The sequence below is a fragment of the Triturus cristatus genome, chromosome 3_2, assembly GCF_964204655.1.
Source record: "Triturus cristatus chromosome 3_2, aTriCri1.1, whole genome shotgun sequence".
Taxonomy (NCBI): Eukaryota; Metazoa; Chordata; class Amphibia; order Caudata; family Salamandridae; genus Triturus; species Triturus cristatus.
In genome coordinates this window covers 587,990,911-588,002,742 of record NC_140584.1, presented here as the reverse complement: position 1 = coordinate 588,002,742, position 11,832 = coordinate 587,990,911, and the positions used below count along the sequence as shown (strand labels likewise).

Here is an 11,832-nt window from a genome sequence, read left to right as displayed (position 1 = left end):
CGGGATTTGCCTGATGGAGGAGGTTTCTCTGTTACCCCCGCGTCCAGCCTCTGCCTCATAACACCTTCCTGGTTTAGCTCGTGATAATGACCATCCGTGGGGTTAGGAGGGGTAGAGACACTTCTGCCCTTTTCCATAAAATCGCACACTTTCCCCTCGTCACACCAGCTTACCACCTGTACCTGTGCCTGCGCCACATTACCCCATAGGAGACTGGGAACTCTCTCGCACACTGGGCCACGGAGCTGGAATAAAACGAGGGCCAAACGAGATCGGGACCACCAACTCCTCAGGTATGTGGCCGAGTTTCCTGCTTGCAGCACTCCCTTCCCACACATGGGAGCCCGAGCGGGTCCTAGCGCCGTCTGCCGTACCTCAAAAACAGGGAAATAAGGACGAAATTTAAAAGATAGAACCCTCTTCGTCAGCGTACCAACTCCATCCACTTCTTACCGCATTGGAGTGTCTTCTAGAGCCGTCTAACGTCCCGCGTCATAATCGGTATTTTTCCGACCTCGATAGTCCCCCGGAGCCGCTGCGACCGGCGCTCAGCCTGCCGCCATGTTCCTCGACGCTGGCACCGCCTCTCCCGATGATCTCGACTGAATTCCCTGTATATCTGTTAATTGATTGTTTTTGCCTTGTTTACTCATATATACTTTATTGTACTTTCAATTTTGCCTTCCCAGTCGGCAAGTTGCTGCATTGCCGTGAGCGCCTCGAGCGCCACTTCCCTCGTGCTCCGAGCACCTGGGACCGTGTTTGCCATTTTGGTGGTGTGACGCGGTCGAAGTCACGCTCAGAGCCTCTTTCCCGTCAAAGTTCACTTGGAGGTTAGAGTTTTCTCTCACCTGCGGCCTTTGCAGTAGTTCCATACCACTCCGGTGAGGTTCTCTGCGGCTTTCCCTGTCCGACAGCTTCTGGGCCGGTGTTTCTTCTCCCCATGGCAGAGTCTTTTATCAGACAGGATTGTTCTTCTCTATCACGCCCCTTTCTACACACTTCTTAAATCCTCCCATTTGGCCTACACAGAATAGGACTCTTTACAATGAATACGCTTTTCATGCATTCCATTAAAATGAGGTCGTTACAACGACTGTGTTGTTTCAACGCGAACCATCACATCGCAAGTGATTTCAACGACTAGCTATTGGGGGTGCACTGAACTTAGGAATAGTATTATTTACCATTCCTACTCCAGTTTGTGCAACAGCAGGGAAGGTGTTAGAATTGTAAATCCAACACCAGTGCGCCCCCTACAGAAGTCATTGAAACGACTTATGATGTAATGGTACGAGTGGTAACAACGCTGTCGTAACGACCGCGTTGCAAAGGAACCGCATTGTACCGACAGCGTTGTAAACGATGTTTCCCCCTGCACATGGTAGGGAGCTTGATTTTCTCTATGGTTTAAAAAAATTCTGTTGGCTGGCAGCCTCTTTTGCTTTGGTCATGCAAAGAAATAACTCTCCCTTTCATTACACAGAGGAGCAAACCATTTTAAATGACACCTTAGGTGACTTCATACAGTCTTCTGTGGCGCAGGCTATTGCAGCCTCAATTGATAAGGTGTAAAAAAATATTAAAGATTCGATCATTAACCTTATGCCAGAGAAACGTTTGGCCCATTCTGAGGGGGAAAGCAGAAAGCGCAAATCGATGGTTAATTCTCTGCCTTCTTTCAATAATCCCACGTCAAAAGATAATATTGCGCTGTTGGACAGTGCGATTCCCTTACACTCGACAGAGGACACCGTTTCTCCTATGCCTCCTTCCAAGGAAGGGTTAGTTAATACTACGAAAAAGATTAATGTGAACGCATTTAAATCCAAAGAGTAAACCAAGAATATCATGTTGGTGTTGGTGTTGCCTCCTATTCTAATTTTCTCATATTAATGACACAGATGACGCCATGAATGACATGGATTCTGACCATGAAAAGCATAATTTCAGAATGACATAGATCCCCTCTCACATCCTCCTCCCAAAAAAGCCAAGCTTTCATTTCCTTCTAAAGATCTCTTTGCTGCTGTTATAGTTTTAGACACATAAGGGTCCCCTATGCTTGACCCAAGTCTCATTCACCACCCTAACTCCAGGGAATGATTGTCGACAGATCATGAGACCGAATACATCACATCCAGGATCCATATGCCTTTGGATAAGCAAACCAGAGCCAAGCTCAAATCAGAATGCCCAAGACCCTCTCGCCTCTTCAAAATTTCCCTTACTCCCTCAATAGATCTGTCTATGCTCACCTTTTTTCAAAGTTCGGAAAAGACCCATGCAATAGCATGGTCAATGCATGGTCCATCTGTCAAGACAAATTATTAGATATTATGGGTCCCCTGGCTCGGATTTTTGATTTGACTGAGTTAGAAAGATTAGACAACTCTCCTATAGATACAGAAGTCCTCTACCTTTGGATTCAAAGTGCCTTTTGCTTATTAGGCAACGCCAATTCTGTCATAACTCATGAGCAGAGAAAAGGTTTGTTGCTGAAATTGGACCCAAAACTGATTAACCTTGCAGCTATGGACCCCAGAATTAGAACAGAAGGCCTCCTTTTTGGTGATTCCTTCATCAAGGAATTGAGTAAATATGTATCTGCATTTGCGTCCCTGGACACAGCGGACCATGCCGGTAAGAGCGTTGGGACTTGGGGGGGGATTCGACAGACAACCATGAGGAAAATTAAATATATCATTTTCCCCTGCCGTCATCTGCCAAATCCCCACTCCCCACCGCCCCACTGCTCTTACCTGCATGGGCTGCGGCTGCCTGGACTAGACTCAGCAGTCTCTCAGAAAGGTTTTCTCACAACGTGTTTATGCCAGGGCCAGTAGAGGCAGGAGCCGCTTTACTGGCCATTCCTACCAGCAACAAGGATCCAGAAACTCCTATAGTGTCAGTCCCCAAGATTACGAGCCTAAATTGTATCCACAAAGAGGCCGATGTTTCCGTGGGCGAAGCCAGAAAAGCTCCAGATACAACTCTCAATCAATTAAGTCTTCTTTTGGGCCTTCCTTATGTAGGAGGCCATCTTCGTTTGTTCCTTCCAAAGTGGCAGTCCATAACTTCAGACCCCTGGGACTTTAACACAGTGCTGCAAGGTTACGCTACAAAACTTTACTCAGCTCCTTTGCAAACAGTGTTTCCTCCTCCGCCAAACGTTTCCACAGAAGTGTCCAACCTCATTTCTTTGGAAATAGAAACTCTTCTAATCAAACAGGCAATTCACAGCACTTCTTCTGACCTAGCGGGATTTTTCAGTACCCTTTTTTTGGTTGAAAAGAAGAACACAAAAATTAAACCTGTGATCAACCTCGGACTTTTCGATCAATTTGTTGCTTTCTGTCACTTCAAGATGGAAACTATTGTCCATCTCAGGGATTCCTTACTTCAGCATGACTAAATGGTCTACGCTGGACCTTCAGGATGCCTATGTATCCATTGCATTCTTCCATATCACAGAAAAGTTCCTTCAATTACAATGGCAGGGACAAGTCTATCATTTTTCCTTTCTCCTTTTTGGTCTCTCATCAGCCCCATGGTGATTTACCAAACTGACGAAACCGGCGGTAGCTTTCCTCAAAGCTCAAGGCATCAGGTTGATAATATACTTATATGACATCCTCCTAATGGGTCAGTGCATTCGCTCTCTTCAGTCACAAATTCAAATTACGTGTTCTCTTTTTTCAGACCTAGTTTTTTTTTATCAAAGCAGAAAAGTCTATGCTAATCCCATAAAAACAAATAGAATTTTGGGGTTTTCTAATAAATCTCTTTGCAAGAATGCCATCTCTCTCAGAACTCTAGCAAGAATAGTGGGGCTTCTCTCCACTTCCATTTAGGCTGTATTTCCATGCCCGCTGCATTATCGTGCCCCCCAAAGATTAAAGATCAGACACTTACAAAGAGGCCTAGCGTATTCAGATTCTGTGATTCTAAATGTGGAGTCCCATATAGAACTTTAATGGTTGATTGACCATTTGATGCCAAGAATGGCTGTACAATCTTTGCATCAACCCCAGCTCTTGTGTTAGAATCAGTTAGAATCAGATGCAAGCCTGACAGGTTGGGGCGCTCATTGTGGAAAAATCTCGACTGACATGGTCACCAAAGGAGTCCAAATTGCCCATTAACTGTTTAGAGATACTTGCAGGCTCCTTTGCAATCAAGAGCCTTGAAAAAGACAGAGTTTCTTGCTCCAGCCTTCTTCGCATTTACAACCTGTCCGCAGTCAGGTACATCACTCATTTAGGAGGTACAAAATCTAAACCTTTCGCAGAACTAGCAAAACGTTTCTGGTAATTTCGCCTTCTCAACAAACTCTCTTTACACACAGAATATTTACCAGGATCCCAAAATTCGGTGGCAGACTAGTACTCGGGTTACCTTCAGGATTCCAGCAACTGGAAACATCAAACCTCAGTCTTCAAGACTTTACTTTGTAAGTGGGGCCCGTTCCACATTGACTTTTTCACCTCCAGACTCAAGACTAGCATTGGCCTCAGATGCCTTTTTACAGGACTGGTCCCAGCTAGTGAATTACGCCTTTCATCATGATAAACAGAGTATTGGCTCAGGTCAGAAACCAGAAAGTAACGCTTGTCCTAGTGGCTCACTTTTGGCAGTCTCAAGTTTGGTTCCCTTCTTTTCTAGAACTGACCACAGATTTCCCCGTCCTACTTCCATCCTTTCCATCCCTCCTTCTTGACTCTTTAGGCAATCCACACAATCTAGCTCTAGACAATTCCCTTGCTCTGTCAGCATGGAAGATATCAGGTCATCCACACCTCAACTTTTTATTTCGCTAGCGGCTTCACACTATATTGACAAATCCTGAGCTCCAGCAACAACCAAAGCTTATAAAATCAGCCTGGGCTCTTTGGTCAAGCTAGTGTGTGGGAAAACACATTAATCCCCTTTCAGCAAATATAGTATATATTGTTAATTTTCTCGCAGCTGAGGCCAGCAATGGGAAAACACACCATACCATACATCTTTATAGATCTGCCATTTCTATCACCCATCCTTATGTCAACGGGAAATCAGTAGGAGAACATCTGCTTGTGTGTTGTTTGTTAAAGGGAGTAACATTTTGTAATCCTCCTATTCCAAAATACAGTACATTAAAGGGTTTTAAATTTGCTTCTGTCATGGCCTGATAATGATGCACTATCTCTGAAAATGTTATCTGCAAAACTTGCTATGTTATTGTACCTTATTTCCATTAAAAGTCACTCAGATGTTAGAGCATTGGATATTACCAACGTACAATGACTAACTTATCCTCCATATTTTCCTGATCATCCCAAACTCTGTTGCACAATGTCTCAAAGTATATGAACATCATATGGTTGATCTCAGAACCAGGGCCAGACTGAGAGCAGAAACCGGCCCTGGCAAACTGCTCAGACGGCCCCCCCTAGGGTGAGGGGGAGTGCAGCCGAGCAGTTTGCGAGGGCCGGATTCGACCGATTTTGTTACCGGGGGCCGATACTGCCGCCCCCGGTAACAAAAAAGGCCTCCCAGGGGGCCAAAACTGGCCCCACCCTAGCGACCTACCGGGGAAACGCCCGGTGCCCGCTTTGGCCAGTCCGGGCCTGCTCAGAACCTCCTCTGATACTCAGCTTCTCATTTCCTTCAAGAAACCCCACAAACCTATTTCTTCCCCAAGTCTTGCTCGCTGGGTTGAGTGGGTTAAGTCCCTTGTGGGTATTGATACCTCCCTATTTGGTGCCCACTTGGCAAGAGGAGACATGGCACCCAAAGCATTTTGGGCTGGCTCCCGTCTGGAGGATCTCTGAGATCAGCTGATTGGTCTAATGATTCTGTTTTTTGCACATTCTATAGTAAAGCTGTTCATACCGCTTCTTCTGTAGTGATTAATATGCTTTAAAGAAGCATAGTAGGAGCCTACGGTCTTGCCATAAAATGTAGATTTTCCTAGGAATTTATGAAGGAAAGTCTTAATTTTATTAAAAACACAGAGGCGAGTATTAACCCACCTCAGCATGCTATTAACTTTTTCTTTTTCTCACCCTAACAGCAACTACAACGCAAACTCCTTCAAACTAAGACTCCTGCTTCCAGTCATGGATTTTCAAGACCTTCTTCTACAGCTCATCTTTCATCAGCAAGTCTGGATTGTTCTTCTCTGCTCCGACCATTAGGACCTACTTTGGTGGACTTTTGCCAAGATGTGTTCACTTTTTCTCTTGCCATTTCCGCTGTGTTTTCTATTCTGCCTTTGCTCCATTTTTATCTTTGACCTCTCGATCAAGAAAAGAGGACTGTTCACAGTCAGGCTAGATATTATATATGGGCCTATGTTGCTATTGGACAGTGTTTATGCTACGTTTATTCTTCCCATTGGCTACTCTGCTGCTTAGCCTCATGGGATTTGTAGTTTATTGTTTTATCTTGACTGCTGCTATTAGATAAAAGCAAGATAAGAAAAGCATAATAGGAGCTTCTGTGTCTTTAATAAAATTAAGACTTTCCTTCCTAAATTACTAGGAAAATCTCCATTACAACACAGATGTTCCCTTTGACCAGCTGTCATCTCTTGTGTGCTAGAAGTATACAGGTGTTCACTTTATCTGTCTCGGGTAACTTCTAAAGTATGGTTTGAGTTGTTAGTGCCTATTCCATTTAAAAACTGAGCTGTCTTGATAGATCCTGAGGCTTCTCTCTTGTGCCATGAGTGGATCAAATATTTTTCTTTCCTTTGCCTTTTGAATGTTTTTTAAGTTTCTCTCGCTGTATGAAATGTTTCTCGCTCTACTCTCTCCTTGCCCCTTCCCCCTAATACATTGTAGATGGTTGTAACAAACTTTTGACGTGCAGCTAGTTCACTGCATTTGATTAAATGTATTTACAGTTATTCAGTTACCGCATGATGAATGGTGCATCTCTTTCTACTCTTTTGCTTTATTATGAAATATTATATGAAATCATTCAAAAATGTCTACGATTCACTTGCCTACATGAATGTGCAGTGCCAGCCACCACTCGAATACTCTCTCACTTTTTGTGCTGATGCCTACCCGGGTTTTTTTTTTGCCAATGAAGTGCTTTCTGGTATTTTTAGTCTTGGTGTGCTTTAATTGGAGAGTCAAACTTGAAAATATTGGTTGATGATCGGGACGATCATGACTGGGGGATTTGTGACCCTGTGACATGAAGTCATCACTGTTGATTGTATGTGCTTTTGTGTTTTGCAAAGTGCTGGGTGTAATCTACATTAGCTTGCAAAACCTTACGTCTTTAGCACAATTCACCCTGGAAGGAAGGTTAAGATAAAAGTCTGCCCCTTTAGCTTGCCTGAGACATTGAACATCTCGATTAAAAGGAAACTAGCCCAACAGTCAGATACGAAGAGAAATACAAATCCCGGCAATTCAGATAATGAAAAGAGTGGCCCGGTACAAGGCTTTTTTTCTGGAGTAAAGGAGGGGTTAGGGAGGTGAAAAAGACAACAAGCATTAGCAAAGCCAATAGCTCTCACCTGTGCAAACTCTTCTGGCTTTGTCAATGTTTTAGTCATGTTGTACAACATTGCCCTGCTGGGCAGCATACTTGAAAGTAAATTTAAAAAGGTACTATGGCGCAGTCAGCAATGGCCGCGTCATAGTGCTTTTTATAAAAACTTTTAACCATGCTGCACAGCAGCCACACCACTGTACAATATGGTTTCAAAAACATTGACAACGGCAAATAATGGAGGTATTTGACTGTATCATTTTTTTTTTTAGCCTTTTTGTACAGCAACACGGCTACTGTGCAGCATTGTTGAAAGTAATTTAAAAAACAATATGACACAGTCAACACAGAATGGGTTGTAGTGCTTTTTTAAACTTTCAACCATGCTGCATATGGTGAATATGGATAAAAACCATTGACATAGCCAATAGAGCTCGCATAGGCAAAACCCTCTCGTTTTGGAAATGCTTGTTTCATTATTGCAAATCAGTTACTATTTCGAATAGGGCACCTACACAGTGGATTGCATCTCTTCAGACACACTATGCTTCTTCAGACATTATCACAGGAGAGGTAGGGATTTTTTTTTTGATAATCAACTTTATTGCATTTTTAGCACAACAAAATAAGGGTAGCAAATCAAACACATCATCGGGATGAAATAAAATCAAGGTAAGCTGACTGAGACTAATAGAGCACTGGTGAAGTGAGTATGACATTTGCTTAACAATATGTATTTCTCCAACATACTCGGTCCCCTCAAGCGGGCAGTAAGTTGAACCACTTGCCCCATATTTTGCCAAAACGTTTGGGACAACCCCGTGTCTCGAAGAGGGGCTCCTACTGGGCTCCACACCAATCCACCCCACGCCTCCAATGCCTCACAGTAGTTGGTTTAGCCTGGGACCATAGCGTTGCTATACTGCGCTTTGCCACTGCTACAGCCGTTCCCAGGAGGCGCCTATCTGCCCGGGACCCATCAAGGCCATCGAACACCCCCAGGATCAGGCGCAGTGGGTCATGGGGGACATCCCAACCCAGGGCTCGCGTAACCTCATGTCCCACCCCCCTCCAGAGCGCCTCAAGAACGGGGCATTGCCAAACCACGTGATAAAAGTCTGCTGGAGCGTGGCTGCAACGCGGGCAGGCCGGGGAAGGAAGCATGTGGGCGCTGTACAGGCGTGTGGGGGTGAGGTATGCCACATGGAGGTAATAGAGTTGGATGAGACGCAGTTTGGAGGAGGTTGTCAGGGTCTTGGGGGCCATAAGGGCGTCTCTCCAGTCTGCCTCCTCCAGGGGACCCAGCCATCCCTCCCATCGGGCACGGAGTCGGTTGAGGGACGCAGGACCATTGTTCACCAGGGATCGGTAAATCCATGACACCCCGCCTTTGCCAAGGTTCCCCATCATCACCTGGGCCTCCAAGGCGCTAAATTCCGGAAAGGCAGTGGGAGAGGGGATGTGTGTGTGGAGGGCATGCCTGAGCTGTAAGTTTATCACAGGAGAGGTAGGGATTAAGGGGTTCTTATCATAGTTCCCAAATGTCTAGGACCTTTCATTGTGCTAGACATATGGCCTGTTCCAGCACAATGTTCAAACCCCGGTGTTCGAGAGGAGTGTAAATGTGTGACCATTAGCCTTTTGATGCACACATCTGAGCCTGAAAGGTCATCTCTGCAATCAAACCCACTACTCTGAATCACCTTTGATTGCTTTCATATAGGTGGCACAACTCACTAGAGCCCTTGGGTCTGAAAAAATAAGTAAGTAAAGTATTAGGCTATAAGGGAGAATACCAACTCAAAAAGGCATCCCTTCAAATAAGTGGCCTCTTCATTTCAAAAACTGTGGCTGCTTGTTTCACATGCAAAATAAACATAAGCTGCAAAAAAGACATGCCATGTCCACGTTTTTACAAAAAGTACTTGGCATTCTGGAACGTATAGTTTTTCTTTTTTACTTTATATCTTTCAGATGGTGAATATTTAGACTCGTCGCTCTTTCTAGCCACATTGCCCATTCACCAACGACAAAGCACTTTGGGAGTAGGTCATAGGGTAGCAGCATACCTGCCAACCTATAAACAAATTTCACTGTGTGAGTAGGGAGTGTGGCCTTAGAGGGGCAGAGCCTTGTGCAGAGAGTTATCTGAGGGGCACTCTGCCTTCCCTCAATGCACACACCCTCCCTAAAAAAACACAAAGGGTCTCTGAGGCTGCTGCTGATGTCTTAGAGTGTTTTACACCCCTTAATGGACATCGGCTACTTATACCCTCCAAAAACAAGCTGGAAGCCACCCTGCAGTGCTTTCCAGCTTGTATTTTCTGCCATTATGTGATTTCGACTCCCGACAGGCTGTGTGATGGAGCTGAAATCGTGTGACACATGGTGGCACCGTGAGTTGGTAGGTCTTAGTGTAGCAAGGCACAAAGGAAAAGATACACATTGTGGCTGCCCACGGCGCACGCAGTGGGCCCTGTAAGAGGTCGGCCCCCTTACTGCTGTATTAGGCATCGCACTGCGCCCTGTTGCAGGGATCCCCTACTCTGGGAGTCCCTCCTACGCCCTGCGCCTCTGTGGCATCATTTCCGGTGCGCAGTGGGTTGGGGCCAGGTACTTATACCTGCCCACACCCACTGCCCACCCTCTTTGTCCACCAGTGAACACGCTGTCACCCTCTCATCTGCATACCCTGCGTTACGAATTGAACGTATTAATGTATACATTTGTGTTGCAGGCAGAGTTACAGGGCAATGCGGAGGCTGATTGGTACGAGGAGTACCCTTTCAGGAGCACAATATGGGTGCTAATGCCAAAATCCCAGAAGTCTTTACGGCAGGACCCTTGTTAAAAACAATGGCGCCCCACTAGTCCCTTGGGCGATTGTAAGCCTGAGCAACTGGGGACTTGCTTGGATACGCTCCGCCCCTAAAAAGGTGTGAGTAAAAGTGATGGACTAGGGGTCCATGGTATGTAAAGGGGATAACCCCCACATAAATGGTAGCATCGTTGGGGTTGGTCACAGAGCAGTTTGGCTCATCAGGCCTGAACTACCACAATATGTTTCGAGAGATTCCAGCGTAAATGTTTCCCATTTCCAGCACTGAACCCTCGAACTAAATCCTCCGCCTACCACTCCAAATTAGCCGAAATTGTCTGTTGTCTCTTGGTGAAACGTCTTCTATTCCATAATAGCTTAATTGCCACATGTCTCTTGTATTTTGATCAACATTCATTTGTTCCAAAAGACACATTACAATATGCGATATCCTACTCAGTTGGGTGTCCTCAATGACAGCTTTAATTTTAAGGATGTCCGTGCGATCGTCGATCGCTCCTGTTAGTTCTTATCCCGTTCCAATATGGCGACGCTCTCTCTCTGCCTGCTGTTTCTGGTGCAGATCGGTTGACGGGACTAGTAGTTTCTGAATGATTTCCAGTCCCTTCAGTGCTCGGAGACCCAAGCGTATTGGGGTTATGCGCATGCTCTTGGCTCGGCAAAAGGAGAAAGCTGCTTGAGACACCTTGCTGGTATACCCCTCCCTGATTGGAGCAGGGACCTGTCTTTCGAAAATGGATGGGCGGGCCAACTGCTCATCCCCGTGCTAGCCTAGGTGGAGCTGCGCGGAGGGGTCGGTTAAAAGGTAAGGATTATATGGGCATCAATTCCCACAGGGTCAGAAGGAAGGATAATAGGGCGTTTGACCTTTCTCCCAGAATGGACGGTTAGTTTCGTCATAGTGGAGACCATGCAGAATGGAGAGGGGCGCAGTGGCTCCCACAGGACGAGAGATGCTACTGTTATTATAAGGGGGCAGACCGCAGACGGACAATGGCCATCACCTGGGAGGCAGTGATAGAGGGAGAAGCAGGGTTCCAGAGGAAGGGAGAGGCGTGGAGAGAAGAAGCAGAGTGACACTGGCCGTCACTTGAACTGTAGCATAGAGAACGTAGTGGCAAAGGCAGTATGTATAATTTAGTGGTGGTATCAGAGACATTAGATACCACTTTAAGGGTTGAGGGTGGGAAACAACGAGGATCACCAGAAGAGGGGGTGAGGTGGTTTGAGGGGTTCGTTGTTTCCAATAAAAAAATTGGAAATAAAAAGGTGCAGCTATTACTCAGTTTAAATGGGCTGCCTATTACTATTTGCCCCTAGGGCCCAATTAAAGGTTTGAACTTTCCTTTTACAAATCGTTGTCAGCAGGTACAGAAATTATTTTGGTTTAATTCTAGCAATACATACCAAAATCCCATAAACCCTCACTTGTAAAAGGAAGATATTGGCTGAATAAGTAGTGCCCTCCTGACATGGAGCTGTATGGCCAGCGTGAGTAGGTT

General features: G+C 45.5%; 1 protein-coding gene across 1 annotated transcript in view; it reads left to right on the top strand.

Annotated features, from left to right (window-relative positions):
* Window positions 1-11,001: 11,001 nt before the first annotated feature.
* Window positions 11,002-11,832, top strand: part of ZBTB8B (zinc finger and BTB domain containing 8B) — a 58,509-nt gene continuing 57,678 nt past the window's right edge. Inside the window, exon 1 of the mRNA XM_085648394.1 lies at window positions 11,002-11,135. The gene's annotated coding sequence lies outside the window, so the exon portion shown is untranslated. The remainder of the gene's footprint in view (window positions 11,136-11,832) is intronic.